General features: G+C 38.0%; 2 long non-coding RNA genes across 2 annotated transcripts in view; one reads left to right on the forward strand and one right to left on the reverse strand.

Moving 5' to 3' along the window:
• Positions 1-810: 810 nt before the first annotated feature.
• The window catches only part of LOC108520598 (uncharacterized), a 44,357-nt gene continuing 27,537 nt past the window's right edge, over positions 811-17,630 (reverse strand). The window contains exons 3-4 of the long non-coding RNA XR_001882940.1: positions 9,310-9,536; positions 811-987 (exon numbers count right to left, since the gene is read on the reverse strand). This is a non-coding gene — a long non-coding RNA (uncharacterized LOC108520598). The remainder of the gene's footprint in view (positions 988-9,309; positions 9,537-17,630) is intronic.
• The window catches only part of LOC108520599 (uncharacterized), a 7,811-nt gene continuing 5,083 nt past the window's right edge, over positions 14,903-17,630 (forward strand). Inside the window, exon 1 of the long non-coding RNA XR_001882941.1 lies at positions 14,903-15,360. This is a non-coding gene — a long non-coding RNA (uncharacterized LOC108520599). The remainder of the gene's footprint in view (positions 15,361-17,630) is intronic.

A 17,630-nucleotide genomic window follows, 5' to 3' on the forward strand; every position in this document is an offset into this window, starting at 1 on the left:
ATATATATATATATATTTGATAAAATATCAGATTACAAATAACTAGGGAGTAATTTTTTACTTCAGCTTGAATAATTGTGGAAAGACAGTGTGGCAGTAGAAGTTTAAATGATTCATCTAAATTACTATCCTTTAGAGAACTGCAGCAAGGAATTTAAATTACAAAACAGATAACAATCTAAATATTGTCAGCTAAGCAGAAGCCTCACTCCATTCAGTTGATCACCTACTGAGAATTGTCTTGTTATGTGTCTCTTGCTAGTTTTCCAATGACAAACTTCAGATTTTAAACTATATTATTCATTTTTTACATAATTGCATTACTCTATAGGACTGTTAGAATAATTAAAAGGACAAATGAAGTATGCGCTGTGAAGCAAAAACAAGGTAGTTGAGTTTGTAAAAGGAAAATTCATGATAATGTAGAAATTAGGTATGTATGCAGGTGGAAAAAGCACAGTATTACATATGGTAAATACTGCAAATTTTAAAAAATTAAAACAATCGATTTATATATACAGTGCATTCTTAGTGCAGTAAGGAATCTGTTAAGAAAAGAAAGTAAACCATTGCCACTTCCTCTGGTTCCACATCCTATCATTATCATTATCTTTATTACTCCCTAATTTTTTTCTGTTGCATCCATTCAGATTTACTGAGATTATTTGCAATCTTGGCTCAGGTTCATAGCCTACTTGATTAGAAAATTATTAACAAACTGCCGGAAAACCATAGAGTTCCCAAATAACAAATCAAATGTCTTTATCTTGTACCACGTAATTTAATTTACCTTAATGCCTTTTAATGTCTTCATTTTGTTCCATGTAATTTAATTTACTTTAATGTCTTTTCTCCACTTATACTCCACCTCCTCATTCTCCTTTTCCTCCTCCTTCTACACCTCCTTTTTCTTTCTGGATTGTTTGTGTATGATGTAATAGAATTAATCAACATCGAATAGAAGGGAATACAAATGTGTAGTTGATGCTGTTTCAACAGAGTTATAGAAAGAAAATAGGCATTGGTAAACAAACATACAGTCAATACTTTTCTTGGACACAGTCTATAATTTACATATAAACAAAGCTGCTAAACACACGTACCACCAAACATAGTCATTATCAGAAGTGGTACCCAATTACCTACACTTTATAATCTTTATGACATCTGTAGTGTGAGGTTCAACTTCTATCCTGGCCAAGGACTATTATTTAAGTCTCAGACTTGTCTACTTTCCTCAGGTAATTTTTCTCTTGGTTCATGGCAATAAACGAATACCTACATATTCTGTCACCAAGCCGTAGAATAAATGTAGTTCCTAGGAAAGGAGACCCTAGACAGAGGGCAAGCACTGGAATCAATAGAAGTCAGGTGACAGGTGCTGGATACTAAAGGAAGGTAAATCGTGGTTGTAGATCCCCCCTACGTTTGGAGGGGAGAAAACATCTTAAACATCAAACCTAGGAAAGGGTATGCAATTGCTACTAACAATATCAATAATTTTCAAGGCTAAAAGGTATACAATTGCTATTAACAATATCAATATTTTTTCTTTTTTTCTGTTCTTTCCTTTTTTTTTTGAGACGGAGTCTTGCACTATCGTGCAATGGGGCGATCTCAGTTCACTGCAACTTCCTCTCCCCAGGTTCATGTGATTCTCTTGCCTCAGCCTCCTGAGTAGCTGGGATTACAGGCACACGCCACCACACCCGGCTAATTTTTTGTATATTTAGTAGAGTCCGGGTTTCACTGTGTTGGACAGACTAGTATAGAACTCCTTACCTTGTGATCCGCCTGCCTCGGCCTCCCAAAGTGCTGGGATTACAGGCGTGAGGCACTGTGCCCGGATGAATTTTCCTTTTTGTAAGACTTAATGTGTGTAGTGGTCAATAGCAAAAGTATTCAGCTGATTTACCTTTTCTACTTGAAGCAATCATGCTTATTCAGTTATAAACCAAATTTTACAGCATCCTTGCTTTTCTTTTACTTTTTTAAGGTTACATTTTATGGAAAAAAAATATTTTTCCACACTTTGTCTTCATAATCTTGTTTTCTTGTATTCATTCTTAAAGCTAACCACTTTTATGAATTTGGATGTGTATGGCACTTTAAAGTAGTTTAATACATATATTTCTATATAATGTACAATATTTTAATCATTTAATTAAATTTTCAAAATGGCATATTAGAAAACTTGTTGGTTATGAAATACTATTCATTTTGAGAACTATCTAGAAAGAATTTAGATTCAGTTCTTATATTTTAACCACTAGAGAATAGTCTTCTAAATGAATATCCAAAATGTATTTATTCCCATAATAATGGATACTTAAATTGTTATCAAATGTATAAAATTACCACAAAAAGTTATGACAAATATTCCTGTAAACGTACTTAATTTAACCCACCAATGTCTCCAACATCGATTTGTCATTGGAATTAGTGTGCATGGGTTTTCACAGTGTAAATTAGAACTCCAATGTGAATTCACCAACAACTACTCTCTCAAGCAAAGTTCAAAAGTTTTATTTTGGAAGGTTTNTGCTTCCTTTGTCAATCATTGCTAAGTGCTTCAAACAAGTTAGTATGATTTTCTATTAATCAATGAGTTATTTAGGCTTTGTTTAATAGTTAGTTTTCAATTATATTGCATTTTTAGTCAGGCTCATATATCTTAAAGATAATGTATCTTATTTTATGGCCTATTTTATGGCTTGATTTTATCGATGTTGAATTTGTAGTATGTTGCAAGTGAAAGTTTCTAAAATATAGTTTAGATAAATTTTATTCATTGCATTGCTTAAAGTCCTATGAATCCTTAAACATACTGTGTCAGTTTTATCTTTCAGTTTCTAATTGAGAACTTTAAAAATCTGTTACTGCCTATTGCAGTTCTTTTAGTTTGTGGGATGTGGCTTATATATTCCGAGTCGTTGTTTAAGTGAATAGAAGTTTGTAACAGTTATACTTTTTTTATTGGCTGTATTATTTTGTAGTACTCCTATGCAGCCCCATTAATTATTTGCCACTTAAGTGGCAATTACCTTTTGATTATTTTGACATGATTTTTTAAATATAGACTTTTTTATAAGTAGAGCAGGGTCATAAGATTTTTCATGTTAATTATGTTTCAGAAGATATTTGTATTCAAAAAGTACTTACAAAATTATGTCTTTATGAGAACAATATAATATCGTTCCCCTCAATTCCACCTCTCTCTCCTCTAATCTTATTTACTTGCAACACTAGAAGTTTTGTGATTTAGTTATCAATGTAGACAAATCACTTTTAATCATAATACTGTCTATGAAGGCAAAGGGCGCTCCCACAGCCTTGGGGAAACTCTGCCCTTGTGGCTTTGCAGGCTACAGCTCCCTTCTGACTGCTTTCACGGACAAGTGTTGAGTGTCTGTGGCTTTTCCAGGCACACGGTGCAAGCTGTTGGTGGAGCTACCATTCCTAGTTCTGGAGGACAGTGGCCGTCCTCTCACTAGGCAATGCCTTAGTGTAGGCTCTGTGGAGGGGCTCCAATCCCACATTTCTCTTTCACACTGTCGTGGCAGAGGTTGTCCAGGAGTACTCCACCCCTGCTTCAAACTTCCTGGACATCTAGGCATTACCTTACATCCTCTAAAATCTAGGCGGAGGTTTCTAAACTTTGGTTCTTGACTTCTGTGCACCCACAGGCTCAACACCACACCATGGAAACCATCAAGGCTTAGGGCTTACACCCTCTGAAGTGATAGTCTGAGCTATACCTTGGCCCCTTTTTGCCACAGGTGGAGTGAAACAGCTGGGACACAGAAAACCATATCCCTAGGCTGCACAGAGCAAGGAAGTTTTGGGCCCGGCCCACAAAACCATAATTCCCCCGTAGGCCTCTGGTACTGCGATGGGAAGAACTGTTGTGAACATATCTGACATGCCCAGGAGACATGTTCCCCATTGTCTTGGCTAGTTTCTTGTTACTTATGCAAATTTCTGCCTGTGGCCTCCACAATTTCTGGTGAGAAATTGGCTCTGGTTAAGGATCTTTTGTGCATGATGAGTCACTTCCTTCTCATTGTTTTCAAGATTCTTTGTCTTTGGCTTCTAACATTGTGAATATAGTGTATCCTGGGATGGATCTTTGAGTTTATCCTTCCTATAGTTTATTGAGTTTATTGGGTATGTAGATACGTGTTATCAAAACTGGAAGATTTTAACCATTTTCTCTTTGTCCTTCTATTTCTGACTTTTTTCTGTGTGGGTAGGGGGATTCCCACATTGCATGTATTGGTATGCTTAATGTGTCTGGTAGTTTCCTTAGGCTCTCTTTATTTATTCATTTTATCTTTTTTTTTTTTTTTCTTTTTGAGATGGAGTCTCGCTCTGTAGCCCAGGCTGGAATCAGAGGCATGATCTCGGCTCACTGCAACCTCTGCCGCCCGGGTTCAAGCAATTCTCCTGTCTCAGCCTCCCGAGTAGCTGGGATTACAGGCATGAACCACCACGCCTGGCTAATTTTTGTAGTTTTAGTAGAGACAGGGTTACTCCATGCTGGTCAGGCTGGTCTCAAACTCCTGACCTTGTGATCTGCCTGCCTAAGCCTCCCAAAGTGCTAGGATTTATAGGCATGAGCCACCACGTCTAGCCCATTTTTCTTTTTTCTTTCTCCTTTCTCCTCCTCATACTAGGTAATTTTAACTATTCTGTCAGGAAGCTCACTGATTCTTTCTTCTGCCTGTTCAAACCTGCTGTCAAATTCATTTGATTTTTTATTTTTTATTTTTTTTTTTAGCTATTATGCATTTTAGCATCAGAATTACAATAAATACATTTTCTAGTTTCTATCTCTTTGTTGATATTCTCTACTTGTTCTTACATCATTCTCCTGATTTTCTTTAGTTCTTTGTCCACAATTTATTTTAGTTTTTTGAGCACTTTAAAGACAGTTGAAATCTTTGCCTATGAAGACCCATGTCTAGTCTTTCTCCTGGTATTTGTACATTTATTTTCTTTCCCCTACGAATAGGCTTTACTTTATTGTTTCTTTGTATGCTTTGTAAGTGTTTTGTTTATTAAGTGACCTTCTAAACATGGTAATGTAATTCTGAAAAGAATTGCTATTGTTATTTGTTGAAGGCTCCAGTGGTCCATTAATTTACGGACTTTTCTACACTATTTTATTTCAATAACTACATTTCTTGTCATATTTTGTCACTGAGGTCACTGTACCATTATCTCCATGGTCAGCCAGTGATCTGACAGAGATTTAACTTTAATGCCTGTATCCATTAAAAAAAAAATGAAAAATATTTGTTCTGTGTCTTTAAATTCCTTGGACTGATGCCTCTGAGGAAGCTGATTCAGTTCATAGAGGTGTAAACAACAGTGCTGGCTTCTCAGTGATCAAAAATAGAGAATAAAATAAGAAACTCTTATTTTTGGAAGGACAAAATGCCTGTTGTGCACCCTGGCATCAAGCAGCCATGTGATGAACATGGGGCACCATCTTCATGATTGACTGCCCCGTGGGGATGTCAGCAACTACACAAAAAGCCAAAGTTCACTCAAATTTACTAGCCTCTTTCTTCATCAGGTAGACCCCTAAATGGTACAATGTTTGCCTAGGCTCAAGATTTCTTAAATAGTTGATCCAACAGTTCTTGGCAGCTCAATCGTTGTTTTGAGGAGGGACTGATTCCTGGAGCTTCCTATTCTACTATCTTTCATGATGGCATCTCATGCTCTTGAAAGAGATCAAATGAAAAAAACTAAAAGGCAGAAATGAAGTCCACAGGCAAGCAGCCCGGGCGGCGCCCTGACAGCCCGGGCGGCGCCCTCAGCCTAGTTAAAGATCGACCCCGGACCTAACCGATTAGGTTAATTAGGTTATCTATAGACTCCGGACATTGTAAGGACAAACGTTGTGAAAGTCTCTGTCCTGCTCTAATTACCGGTGTCTGCCACATATCTTAGTCCTGGACCCAGTACAAACACAATCCCCTATTTTGTCCCAACTTCCTGAGCCCAACACAAACACATCCCCCCACACATCTCAGAAACACCACCTAGAGAGCCCCTGATAAGATCACAACCGTTTGTAGTTTTACTAAATGCGCGGGAACAAATGGAAAACTGTTAATTGTATTAACCAATTACCAGTTGTAATGCTGCAACCAAAAGAATTCCTTTGTACCTCTGTAACCTTACATATCCTGTATGCATCGGGCTATAAAAAGCGGCCACATGCATCATTCAGGGCCCTCTTGTATGTTGTAAAACAGAGGGACCAAGTTCGAACTTGCATTAAAGATCCTTGCCGCTTGGCTTTGACTCCGGATTCTGGTGGACTTCTTCGGGGAATACAGGGTCTGGGCATAACACTCTTTTTCCTTTGTTAACAAAAAACTTATTTTAAATATTCAATGTCATTCTCATTTATTTATCTGTTTTATTAGCTCTTTTTGATTGTATGAAGTTTGAAAGAAAAAAGACATTTTGCTATTTGTTCAATATTCAATTATTTTATAGAAGCACTTGCTATCTTAATTGCAAAATGCTCTGTTTTACTTTTATTTACCACTGTTTTGAGTGTCTCTCAAAACCTGTGAAAAAAACAGTTAATTATGCATTATCATGACCAGAAAACCTCTAGGTCTTAAGTTGTAAAAAAAAAATAAAAAAAGAACAAATTTTATTTTTAAAACTACTCCTGGTCAGAAGTCTTAAATGGATTATACTTCTTGATGATTCAAACAAGCTCTCTAGCTATTCTTGTATTTCTATTCCTAATTTCAAAACCTTCTCCTAACCAACATGGAGAGATTTACATATATAAAATTTCTACTGATGGCCATTGGCCTCTGTTTTGTTCTTCAAATCTTTTATTTTCAATCATTCGGGTTATATAAATATTGTGTATGTCTACATCTATGCTCTTCATATCCTATAAACTGAAAACAGAAAACACTTTAGATCTTAAGAAGTCAACGTTTTTTACATTATTTTAAAGCAGTGAAAACTTTTCTACTCCATAAAATTTATCTATATATATTCATATTTGAATAGTGTGTGTGTGTGTGTGTGTGTGTGTGTGTGTGTGTAAATGCAAGGATGTCTGATTGCAAAAGCACCTCACCAGTTTACTCCCTCTTACCCCACTTAGCCTCTTCAGGCAATATATAAGAAACCACTATGTGCCTTTATGACAAGGCTAAACAAAATTCAAATAACTTATATGACTTAATATCTACATGAACAGTTTAGAAACCTTGAAAACGAACATACAAAAAGTGGTATGGGACTTATTCACTATCTCAAATGCATTAACGAATGAATGATGAATATATTCTCTGAATGTTGACCATTCTGGTTTTGTTGGCTGTTGTCTTTATTATACTTTTACTTTGGACTGATTAACTAAAGTCTGCTTTGGGGCACAATGGTAAGTTAGCTGAAATGATGGGAGCAGTATATATATGAACAGACATGTGCTAAATAATGATGCTTTAATGATGGATAATATAAACCATGGTGGTCCCATAATTATACTACTATATATTATTGTACATTATAATGGTTAGATAGACAAATACCATTGAGTTACAATTACCTACAGTATTTGGTGCAGTAACATACTATACATATTAGTAACCTAAGAGGAACAGTCTATACTATATAGCCTAGTTGCGTAGTAGGCTATACCATCTAGGTGTGTGGATGTACTCTCCAGGATGTTCATACAATGACAAAATTTTGTAAAGCTACATTTCTCAGAATGTATTCTCTTCCATAAGTGATGCATGACCGTGTGTGTATGTGTATGTATGTGTGCGTGTATGTACAGCTAATCAAAATGTTAGCTTCAGTGAAAGTCTTATAGAATAAAAATAAGAGAACCAAAGCTAATGTAAGGGAGGAAAACCTATGCTTAAATATCTCATCTAATTGAAATACAGCAGAGTCCCACAAATGAAAGAAACTAAAAAATCATCAGAAACCCAGAGCCCGGGCTATTTTTTTTTTCTTATGTTTTTCATTTTCCCTGTCTGCTTTATTTCTCCCATTATCTATATTGTTTTTCTTGCACAAAAGAAAAACATAAATGGGTCAGATGTAGTGTCTGGTAACTATCCCACTAGGTTTTATCCTCTGCCCCTGCAATGTGTCCCAACCCAGTTCCAGATCCCCTCCCACTACTCCCCCCGAAAAGACTCTGATTGAACTTATTCGGATGATGTAACTTCCCCTAGCCAAACAAGTATACCCAGAGAATTTGCTAAATAAGATAGCTCGTTGAAAATTCCTAATTCAAGGTTTGTTGAAACATAATGCATCTTTGTTATTATCTTTATTGCCACCATGATGTGCACACTTACGGTAAAGGACAACCACTCTAACTTTCATGTTTATTACAATGTACATGTGCAATCTCAGTATTTTAAATGCTCTGTTATAGGAAAATACAAAAGATATTAGTCCAATACTCCAAAAATCAAGCATGAAAATGTGTTCAGAGGAAAATAATTTCAATAATGATAATACATAGATCATTTCAGTTCATCAAATGCATGTCAATTAGAGATAGGATAATATGTAATAAATAATATCCATATTCCCTGCAAAATTACGTATAGGATTTCAGTCTTGCCTTAATTTTTATTTTCTTATTTCTTGGATTTGGGATTCTGGCTCGTTATAATCTTTTGAAGAGCTTCAGCAGAAGTGTTCATATGTGACCCCAAATGAGATCTGCATATGTTATGTGTCATAGGCAACCTGCTGTTTAAAAGTTTAGAAATTGCTCATTATTGGAGATGCTCAAATGGTTGAGCCTGAAAAAGAGAGCCAATGCTGCTGCTCAACAAAGCATTGAGGCAGTTTGAACAATTTTGAAGGATAAAATTGAAGGACTCAGAGTATTCTGAGCCTAAGGCTATGGCACAGAGCAGCCACAATATTACCTTGCCTAGAAGCCATAAAACAGTTTAAAGTATCGTTGTGGGAACAGAAGAAAAAAGTGCTTAGAAGTGTTTGATTTTCAATATTTCCGAGTACACAAAAGATAAAAAGTATTGAAATGCAGCATTACCATATCTGAACCAATTTAATGTCTGTATTACAAAATCTCTTTGGGATTTTCTAAGAAAAACAGTGGTGGAAACATCAAGGGAAAATAGTACCTCTTTCCCCACATTAGAATATTCTGAGACTTTATAATTGAATATGATTTTTTTTCATTTTCATTTAGAGACACATAGATATAGGGAGAAAGACTAGCTAATGGCTTGCTTTCAAATTTAATGACATAGTTAATAGACTCACACATAGTAAAACAAGCTGTGAAGTTTTGTACTTCTGAATTGCATTTGTGTATCTCATTAATCCATAGGGCTCAGTTGCACTTTCTTTGTATTTGTGGCTTTAGTTTTTTCAATGAGTTTCTGTCACCACAGGCTCTGTCACCCGGGAAGCTTTCTTAAAATGATTGTTGCCTAATAGTCATCATGTTAAAGTTGTTTACTGCCAATGGTTGAAATTAACTGTAGTGCCTGTTTGTCCAAGAGAAACAAAAAATTGAAATGAGAGCCTCAGCACTTTTGATTTCTCATGGAGTCCTTACATCAAACATATTCATATACAGCTAGTAGAAAGCATTAAATAATTCAATAACAATCCAGTTTTAATATGATACATTGCTGCATCCTTTCTGTAAGTCTAACTTAAATAAAAACAGCAACAACCTCAAAACCCAACCCTCCTTGTGTTAATATTAAGTCTGGTAGGTAATATTGAGCCTGACAAGGCAGAATAGCTGTTTTAATTTATTTTTTAACTAAGAAAACAATGCTGGCATTATTTTTGCATACAGTGAGAAAACTATTATAAAAGATAGGAGAAGGGTATTAGATCTATCTCCACGTTTATTAGAGGGAAAAATAAAACAAACATTGATGTGGGTTCAAAAATCCAGTTTTATTTTCCTAGCTGCCAAAATATTTCTGACAGATCTGAAACTATTTACTGAATCCTTACTATTTCCCACAAAAGATGTGATGTGTTTTACCTATCTTATCTTCTTTGGCTTATTTCAACAATGTGAGATGGGAATATTATTTTCATTTTATAGATGAAGAAACTAGGATGCAGAGAATTTAAATAAATTGTTGAAGTTTATATAACCAATAGATAGTGAAGCAGTGCTTTCAACCTAAAGCCATAAACCAAGTATTCTCTTTTTATATCACATTATTTCACATCAAATTTCTTTAGCAAAATAACCATGCTTAGAAAATGCAAAAACTATGATTAGATGTATTATTTTATAGAATTATTTTGAATTATGTTATATATAGGTCTTAGAAATAAATTCACTTAAAGTTTATTATATTTTATTACTTTAGGGTTTCCAATGTCTTATTGTTTTTAATTGTATTCTAGACAGACTCTCTATCCAGTCTACTATCAAAGATTTATAATTAAACTTCCCTAAATAATTTCAGTAACTTTTCTGAGATACACTGTGTATCTCACACAATTTATTAATCCATTTTAAATGTACAACTCAATAAATTCAGTATATTCATAGAATTCTATAGCACATCATCACACAACACCTGAATCTAATTTTAGAACATTCCAATCACCTTAAAAAGAAACCTTGTGCCCATTTATCGTGACTCTGTATTTCTCATCCCTCTTCTTAGGTGACCACTAATCTACTTTCTGCCTCTTCAGATTTGCTTTTTCTTGTCAGTTCATACAAGTGAAATTATGTATGTATTCTTTTGTGTCTGGCTTCTTTTACTGAGCATAGTGATCTAAGAATAATTGAAGGTTAATTTATTATTAATGTTATTACTGCTCAAATATCTCAAAGAGACATACTCAATATTGAGTTCAAAGAATGTTAGAGCCACAATTCCTTCATATATACATTATATAAATTATATATCTATATAGATATACAGATCTATAGATAGATTTATAGGTATATAATTTAGTCTATGTGGGAATATAAAATAATGTGTACCATTACAATTTAAAGATAGAGTTTACTTATTTCTTCTCAAATTGCAAGCCTATACTCATATTTAGTGGGTAATAGTTTTGAGTGAAGTGTATTAAACACAAATGAATCCTAAAAAAATTAGAATAGGCTAGAATGAGCAGAAATTACATAAGACAATACTTTCAATATTCCCATTACTATCATACAAATGAAGGTACTTTCAATTTCTAAAATTCTACATTTTTCCAAAAGGCATTTCTGTTGTTATCAATTTTGCAACCTAAAAAATTTAGAAACATATACTTGAATAATGACAGCTTATAATCAAAATTACCTGAATTTATTTGAAATGTACGTGCATAGGATTGAAAATATGTAGGGGGTGGTATTGAAAATTGACCTTTATAATCATGGAATCTGAAAAAAAGGGCACTTTTTTTTTAGGTAAAATATTGGTTAGTTGTTTTCATAAAAAATAATGTGCATGAATCTCAGTTGCTTCTAATTCTCAATTTAGAACACTTCAATTATATGGAGGTTGTATTTCTGATAATTACTGACAAAAGTAATCATTATTAAATATACAAAGATAAAATTACTGACAAGAAAAAAAACAATGGAAAAAAATATGAGATAAGATTTTAAAAAACTGTATTCATTTTTAAAATAAAAAAACTACCAAATGCAGAAAGAAACACAAAATAATAAACAGAAAAGTCTAGAAGTGTTATGCTTCTGGTCTGTCTTAGTCCATGCTGCTGTAACAGAGTACCACACACTGGGTCATTTATAATGAACAGATACATATTGGCTCACAGTTCTGGAGGCTGGGAAGTCTAATATCAAGGTGCCAGCATCTAGCAAGTGCCTTCTTACCATGTTTTAACATGGCAGGAAGCATTACATGACAGAGGGCAAAAAGAGTGTCAGAGAGATAGCAAGAGGAGGTGAACCGGCACTCACAAAAAGGAAGCCACTCCCTTCATAGTGTTATTAGCCTATTCATGTGGACAAAGTTCTCATACCTAAACACATTTTAAAGGTCCTGTCTCTCAATACAATTACAATGGCAATTAAACTTCAGCGTGAATTTTGGCCAGGACAAGCAGTCAAACCATAGAAAGGTTCTAAAGCGAACAGAGGTAGCCAAAAGCTAGATTCCTTTTTTTAAAAAAATATGCCCCCAGCTAACAGAAGAAAAAAAAAAAAAAAAAAAATGGACTGCCCATGGCTTACTTACGTGCTCATTAATGTAACAGGATCCTTAGGGTGTCGCTTCACCAGCTGGAAACCTCTTAGGCTTGCAGTGCCTCTGCATGAGTTTTGTTCCTGCCCATTGGGCTTGTTCCACCCACTCGGCCTAGCAGGCTGTGCTCAGCTCATGCTACCAGCCTGGATCCTACACCTGCCAATGGCGAGTGAAGCACTGAATAGCGAGAGGTGTATGAGCGAGCAAGCATGGGGTCCGGCCAATGCACACAACCAGGCACACTGGCTGCTGTGGTGGGGAGGCAACTCCAGCCAGTAGCACAGGCATTGACTCCATGTGAGGCTGCAGCTGGATGAGATGGGCTGCAAATAGCTTCCACTATGGACATTGGTGTCTGGATGAGGGGAATGTGGTGGCGCCAGAAAGCTTAGAGATGCCAGGAACTGCAGAGCCCCAAAGAGGGCGTTATAGTGTGTCATAGCCCTGGCTCGGGGAGCCCGGAGGTCTGAGTTCCCAGAAGGTGGCCGCAGCTCTTCTCCCCTTCTTGTCACCTGCAGCATGATGAGCAGGGAGGAAGGTGAGTTTCAGAGGGGACATGTTTCAACCCATTTGTGTTACAGCTCTTTCAGTTCCACCACCCTGTTCTGGCTCATGGCTCCTCGGCTGGCCTAGCCTCGCTGCTGCTTTCTACTGCGTAGGGCAGCTACCCCATGCTGGCAGAGGGCGGGAGGGCTATAGTGTTACAGCAGCTGTGGCTTGGGGAAATCTCGAAGTCTGGGACCCCAGAAGGGTTGCTGCTCTTCACTCTTGCAGTCCAGGAACGTGTCATCACCCGAAGCTTGCTGAGCTGGCCAGGAACGTGTAACAGTTCCTTTAGTTCCTGCCGTTTGGCAGGTCCCAAGTTCTTGTCCGGAGTCCAGGAAGAATGCGCTTACATAGACAACTGGAGGCTGAGCAAAGCAGAAAGGAACTTTATTGACTGACAGAATAGCTCCCAGCAGACACCAGACCTGCAGTTGGTAGTTCATATCCACAGGCAGGTCGCTCCAAGGAGAGTCTGAGTGTGGTTAAGTCTGAGCTTTTTGTGGGCTCAGAAAGGGGGAAGTGCATGCTGATTGGTCCATGGGTGGCCCTGGGCGGGTCTGATGAAAGCACCATTCAATTGGCCGAAAGGTATGCAGACAGTTCGCACTCTGGGTAATGGACTTCACCCTGAATTGTCAGCCCAGCCTCCAGGCTTCAGGCCTCCCTGGCTTGAAGGTGTGGTTTCACCACGGACCTGCTCCTTCCCTCCTAGGAACCTGTCTGCCCCCCACAGTCATTAACATGCTGTCCACAGTCCCCAGGTTGTCAGCACCAATGAGGCATCTTCAGGCCCACACTGCGCTGCCTTCAGCCCCCCGGACTCCCTCCTGTGCTCAACGACGCCCAAAATCTGAAGGGGGTCAAGGCAGCATGGGGCTGGCGTGTCAGCACCACCCCAAGTATGCACACACCTGACAAGGTTGCGACAGCACCTGGGCTTTGTCACGACTTTGCTCTGCCTTGGAGCAGGTACAGGGAGTGAGAAGAGGTCAGGGACCAGGAGCAGACACTTCTGAGCATGTGGGGGCAGGGGGCTTCTTGGGCCCCCAAGAGTAAAGGGATGCTTGGGTCCGGAGCCACCGCTGGGTGGTTGCAGCTGTGCCCAGGAGCACGGGTTCCTACAGTGCCAGATTGGTAGGCATGATATTCCTGCTTGGGTCACCTATTCCCTGTCCCCGCTGGCTCCATGGGGCTTGAAGCCCTGCCATGTCTCCCCCACTGAAACCGGCAGATGCCCCAGATGGGTTGATACTGCCATCTAGGCATTAAAACAGAACCAGGCAGCCACAGCTGAATAAGAGAGTGAGGGTATATTCTGTATTCTCAGAAAAATGTAGAGGTGTCACAGGACCTCCCTTGGGACAAGCCAAACTAGTTCTTGTTTTCTGTGTCAAGATAGACTGCAGCTGGAAATTCCCCAAATGACCACCAACAGACCACCTGAAGCCAGCCAGTAAATATAATTGTGATGTCTTGTTTAAAGGCCTCCAATCTAGACCTAGCAACTGATTCCCCCATTCTACGGTTTTTGCATTTATAATCTACTTTCCTACTCCTGCTCAGAGCACACTTGAAAAGACTGCATCCTCCCAATCTGTACATTGCTTTCAGAAAACAAAATTTCCCTTTTGTCTCTGCACATCTCAGGTATTTTATTAACATTTCATAGTGACAAGGATTGGATTTGAAGCAGCGCCAAGCTCATTCCCAATGCCAACCAGACCAATACATTGACTCCTACATGAGCTCTTTATGTTCAGTTGTTTCCCTACTGCACAGGGGAGGAATCAGATAGACCCTCTCAGATCCAGGATCTCCTGTTTTAAGCTGAGGTCTCAGCAACTTTATTTTCTTCAGAGAGCCTTCCCATCTGGCTCCACAGGGTACCCATTTGTGGACTACACTTGTACTTGGCAGATTTTGTTCACCCTTTTGGGGGTACACTCAGGCTTTGTGGGGTAAGCTAGTCAAAATTTCCGTTTTGAGAGGATGCTCACACTTTGTTTGGACTTGAAGGGACACCTACATAGGTTGATTGCTATGGTAACCTAGGTTCTAAGGGAATGGTCTCTAACCAACTGCCATTTCAGTGGTTCAGTTACTGACCAACCACCATCAGGTACTCTGGCGGTTTTTAAAATGTAAAACTTTAAAATCAAATTAAAACAAAGAGGAGTCTGCACGTCTCAAAGATAATAAGGGGATTTCAGCACTTCTGAAAGCTCCAATTACAAGTGGGAATATGTCCAAGTTTTCAAAGTAGACTAATCTGAAGACAAGTGATATCTCCAAATACTTGAAAGGCTCCCAGACACTAAGGTGGAGAGCCCTATACCTCCCTGCCCCTCCCACACCCTGCATTCCACCTCCACTTTTTCCTTCTCACCACCACCTTCATCATCTGGAACACTGTGAGAACTCAATGCCCCAGTTGCAGCATAGGCCCTTTGAGCCCTTCTGACTCTTCCATGGTTGCAAAGAACTGGGTGAGTCTCTTCTCAATTTCAGACCTCCCACTTCTTTAATGATCCAGAGTTTTATTCAGCAAGTTGCTCTCCTTGGCCAAAGGGTAAGTTTTCCTTGAGATGTTTTGTTTTCCAAGAAGGGGATAATTCTCTGTGGTTCTCCCCCATACGGACATTAATACATTTATATGCTATTTCCCCTATAAATCTTCTTTGTGGGTTGAATTTTTCATTGAATCTTCAGAGAGCAAGGGGGAAGCCTTCCCTTGGCCTTTACAGTTTTGTCACTGTCATCAGGATGAACAAAGCCACTCTGTTTTTTCTTAAAGTCACAGTGAAGGGAACTCAGGGCCTGACAAGCCAGCAGAAGATTAAGATTTTCTTACTAGTCAGACTCCCAGCCTCTAATACTCTGGGCTCTAGTCAAGCAGAAGGTAAAAATCGGTTTGTCTTCTCTACAGTATCTTAATTAGTGGGAAAAAAGGATTGGTGTGAATAATCGTGGGTATAGCAGCACTTCTGTTTTTTAGTAATTTTTGATATGAATATTCATATTGTTTGATTCCTTTGAATCTCAGACATAGTCTATCCAATTGTCTTTGTCTTCCTGTTTTGTTCTGTCATAATGAGGTATACCATAGCATGGAACATGAGAGTATAATTATTACAAGACTATTGTTCAAGCCAACTCTGCAGAATGATCAGTTTGCAGACTTGATCAGACTGGTATATAAACTTTGCTTTGAGTCCTCAAAAAAAAAAAAAAAAAAAATTAGATGAGGTTCTTTTCTGTTCTTGATTTATGTCCTTGAGAGCTTGACTTGTGGCCAAGTAGGAGCACTTTCTTTCAGTGTCTGCCATCATGGGGAGGGCATTATTTTCAGGTTATGTCAGGTGACCAGTCTGAAAATGGCTGGGAAGCCAGGGCATATAAGATTTTAAGCAGCATGCTTTTTGTTCTGACTGTGTCATACTTTGGGGGCAACCTGTTCTAAGAAACACCATCCCTGAGGGCTTTTGTCATCTCAACATTTTTTGCCCAGTTAGTCCTGGGAAAGTCTAATCCCAAAAGTACCTACCAGGTGTCACAGATTAGTGGATCTGTGACTGTTAGCCCACCTCCCCTTCTGGGTTGCAAGAGGTAATACAGTTTGGACATTTATCTCCCCACCCACCTACTGAACACTCTTGTTTCTGCTTTCATGAAGTGATGTGCCTGCTCCTGTTTTGTCTTCCAACATGATTATAAGCCTCCTGAGATCTCACCAGAAGTAGATGCCAATGCTTCCTGTATAGCCTGCAGAACCATGAGCCAATTCAACCTCTTTTCTTATAAATTACTCAGCCTTAGGCATTTCCTTATAGCAATGCGAGAATGGACTAGCACAAGAGATAATGTATGCATAAATGCCATTTTTAACCATGTGTGTCAACAGGAGTCTTTTGCCATTTTAGCTATTTTGGGGAGTAAGTTTTCATGGGGGAGATCTTTGGAATTGCCACTTCTATGCCCTCTCAAGGAAATAGCTTTATCTCGACTGGCAAGAACTTATTCTAAAACTGGAAAATTACATCCTGGGCTTTTCATGAAGAAAGTATTGGAGTCTTCATTTAAATAAATACACCATGGAAAATTCCATTGTCAATGTCTAGAAGATTCTTTAAAGTAGACTCTTAATACAAAGATTTTTAGAGATCTGTCATAGTAAACAATTCCTTTATTTGTATTTATAGAAAGTTTAAGTTGAATAAAAGGCACATAAATGTCATAGCCTGCCTTAGAAATTGTCTTGACAAAATTAAAGAGCAAAAATTTGACCTAAAACAAAGTTAAAATCTTTTGTATGCTTAAACTCCTTGCCTTGTATTCTCTGCAGGATTTATTAGAAAGCACTCCATCCTATAGTCTAGTCACTAAGATTCTCTACTCTCATTGCTGTGGTCTTAGTTTGATTCCCCAACAGGGTACTGATCCCATTTATTTTTAAATTATCTGCATGACCCTTAAACTTTTGGGGTATCCATTTGTTATTGATTATTTTCCCTTCAGTGGACAGCTTTTGATTTCTTATCTTTTACTATCTGTAAGGCATGTGGGGACTTGGTGCCTTTAGGCCCTGTAAGGCATGTGGGTGCCTTGGTGCCTTTAGGCCCTGCTCGACCTAACTTTTATAAACACTTTCTCTGGCTTTTTTCTTTTAAACCAAAAATACCTTTTCAAGTGATTCATGAAAATTAAGAAGCCTCCACTACCATCAGAGTGAACAGGCAACCTACAGAATGGGAGAAAATTTTTGCAATCTACTCATCTGACAAAGGGCTAATATCCAGAATCTACAAAGAACTCAAACAAATATACAAGAAAAAAACAAAC

Source organism: Rhinopithecus bieti, unplaced genomic scaffold, assembly GCF_001698545.2.
Source record: "Rhinopithecus bieti isolate Rb0 unplaced genomic scaffold, ASM169854v2 scaffold_51763, whole genome shotgun sequence".
Lineage (NCBI taxonomy): Eukaryota > Metazoa > Chordata > Mammalia > Primates > Cercopithecidae > Rhinopithecus > Rhinopithecus bieti.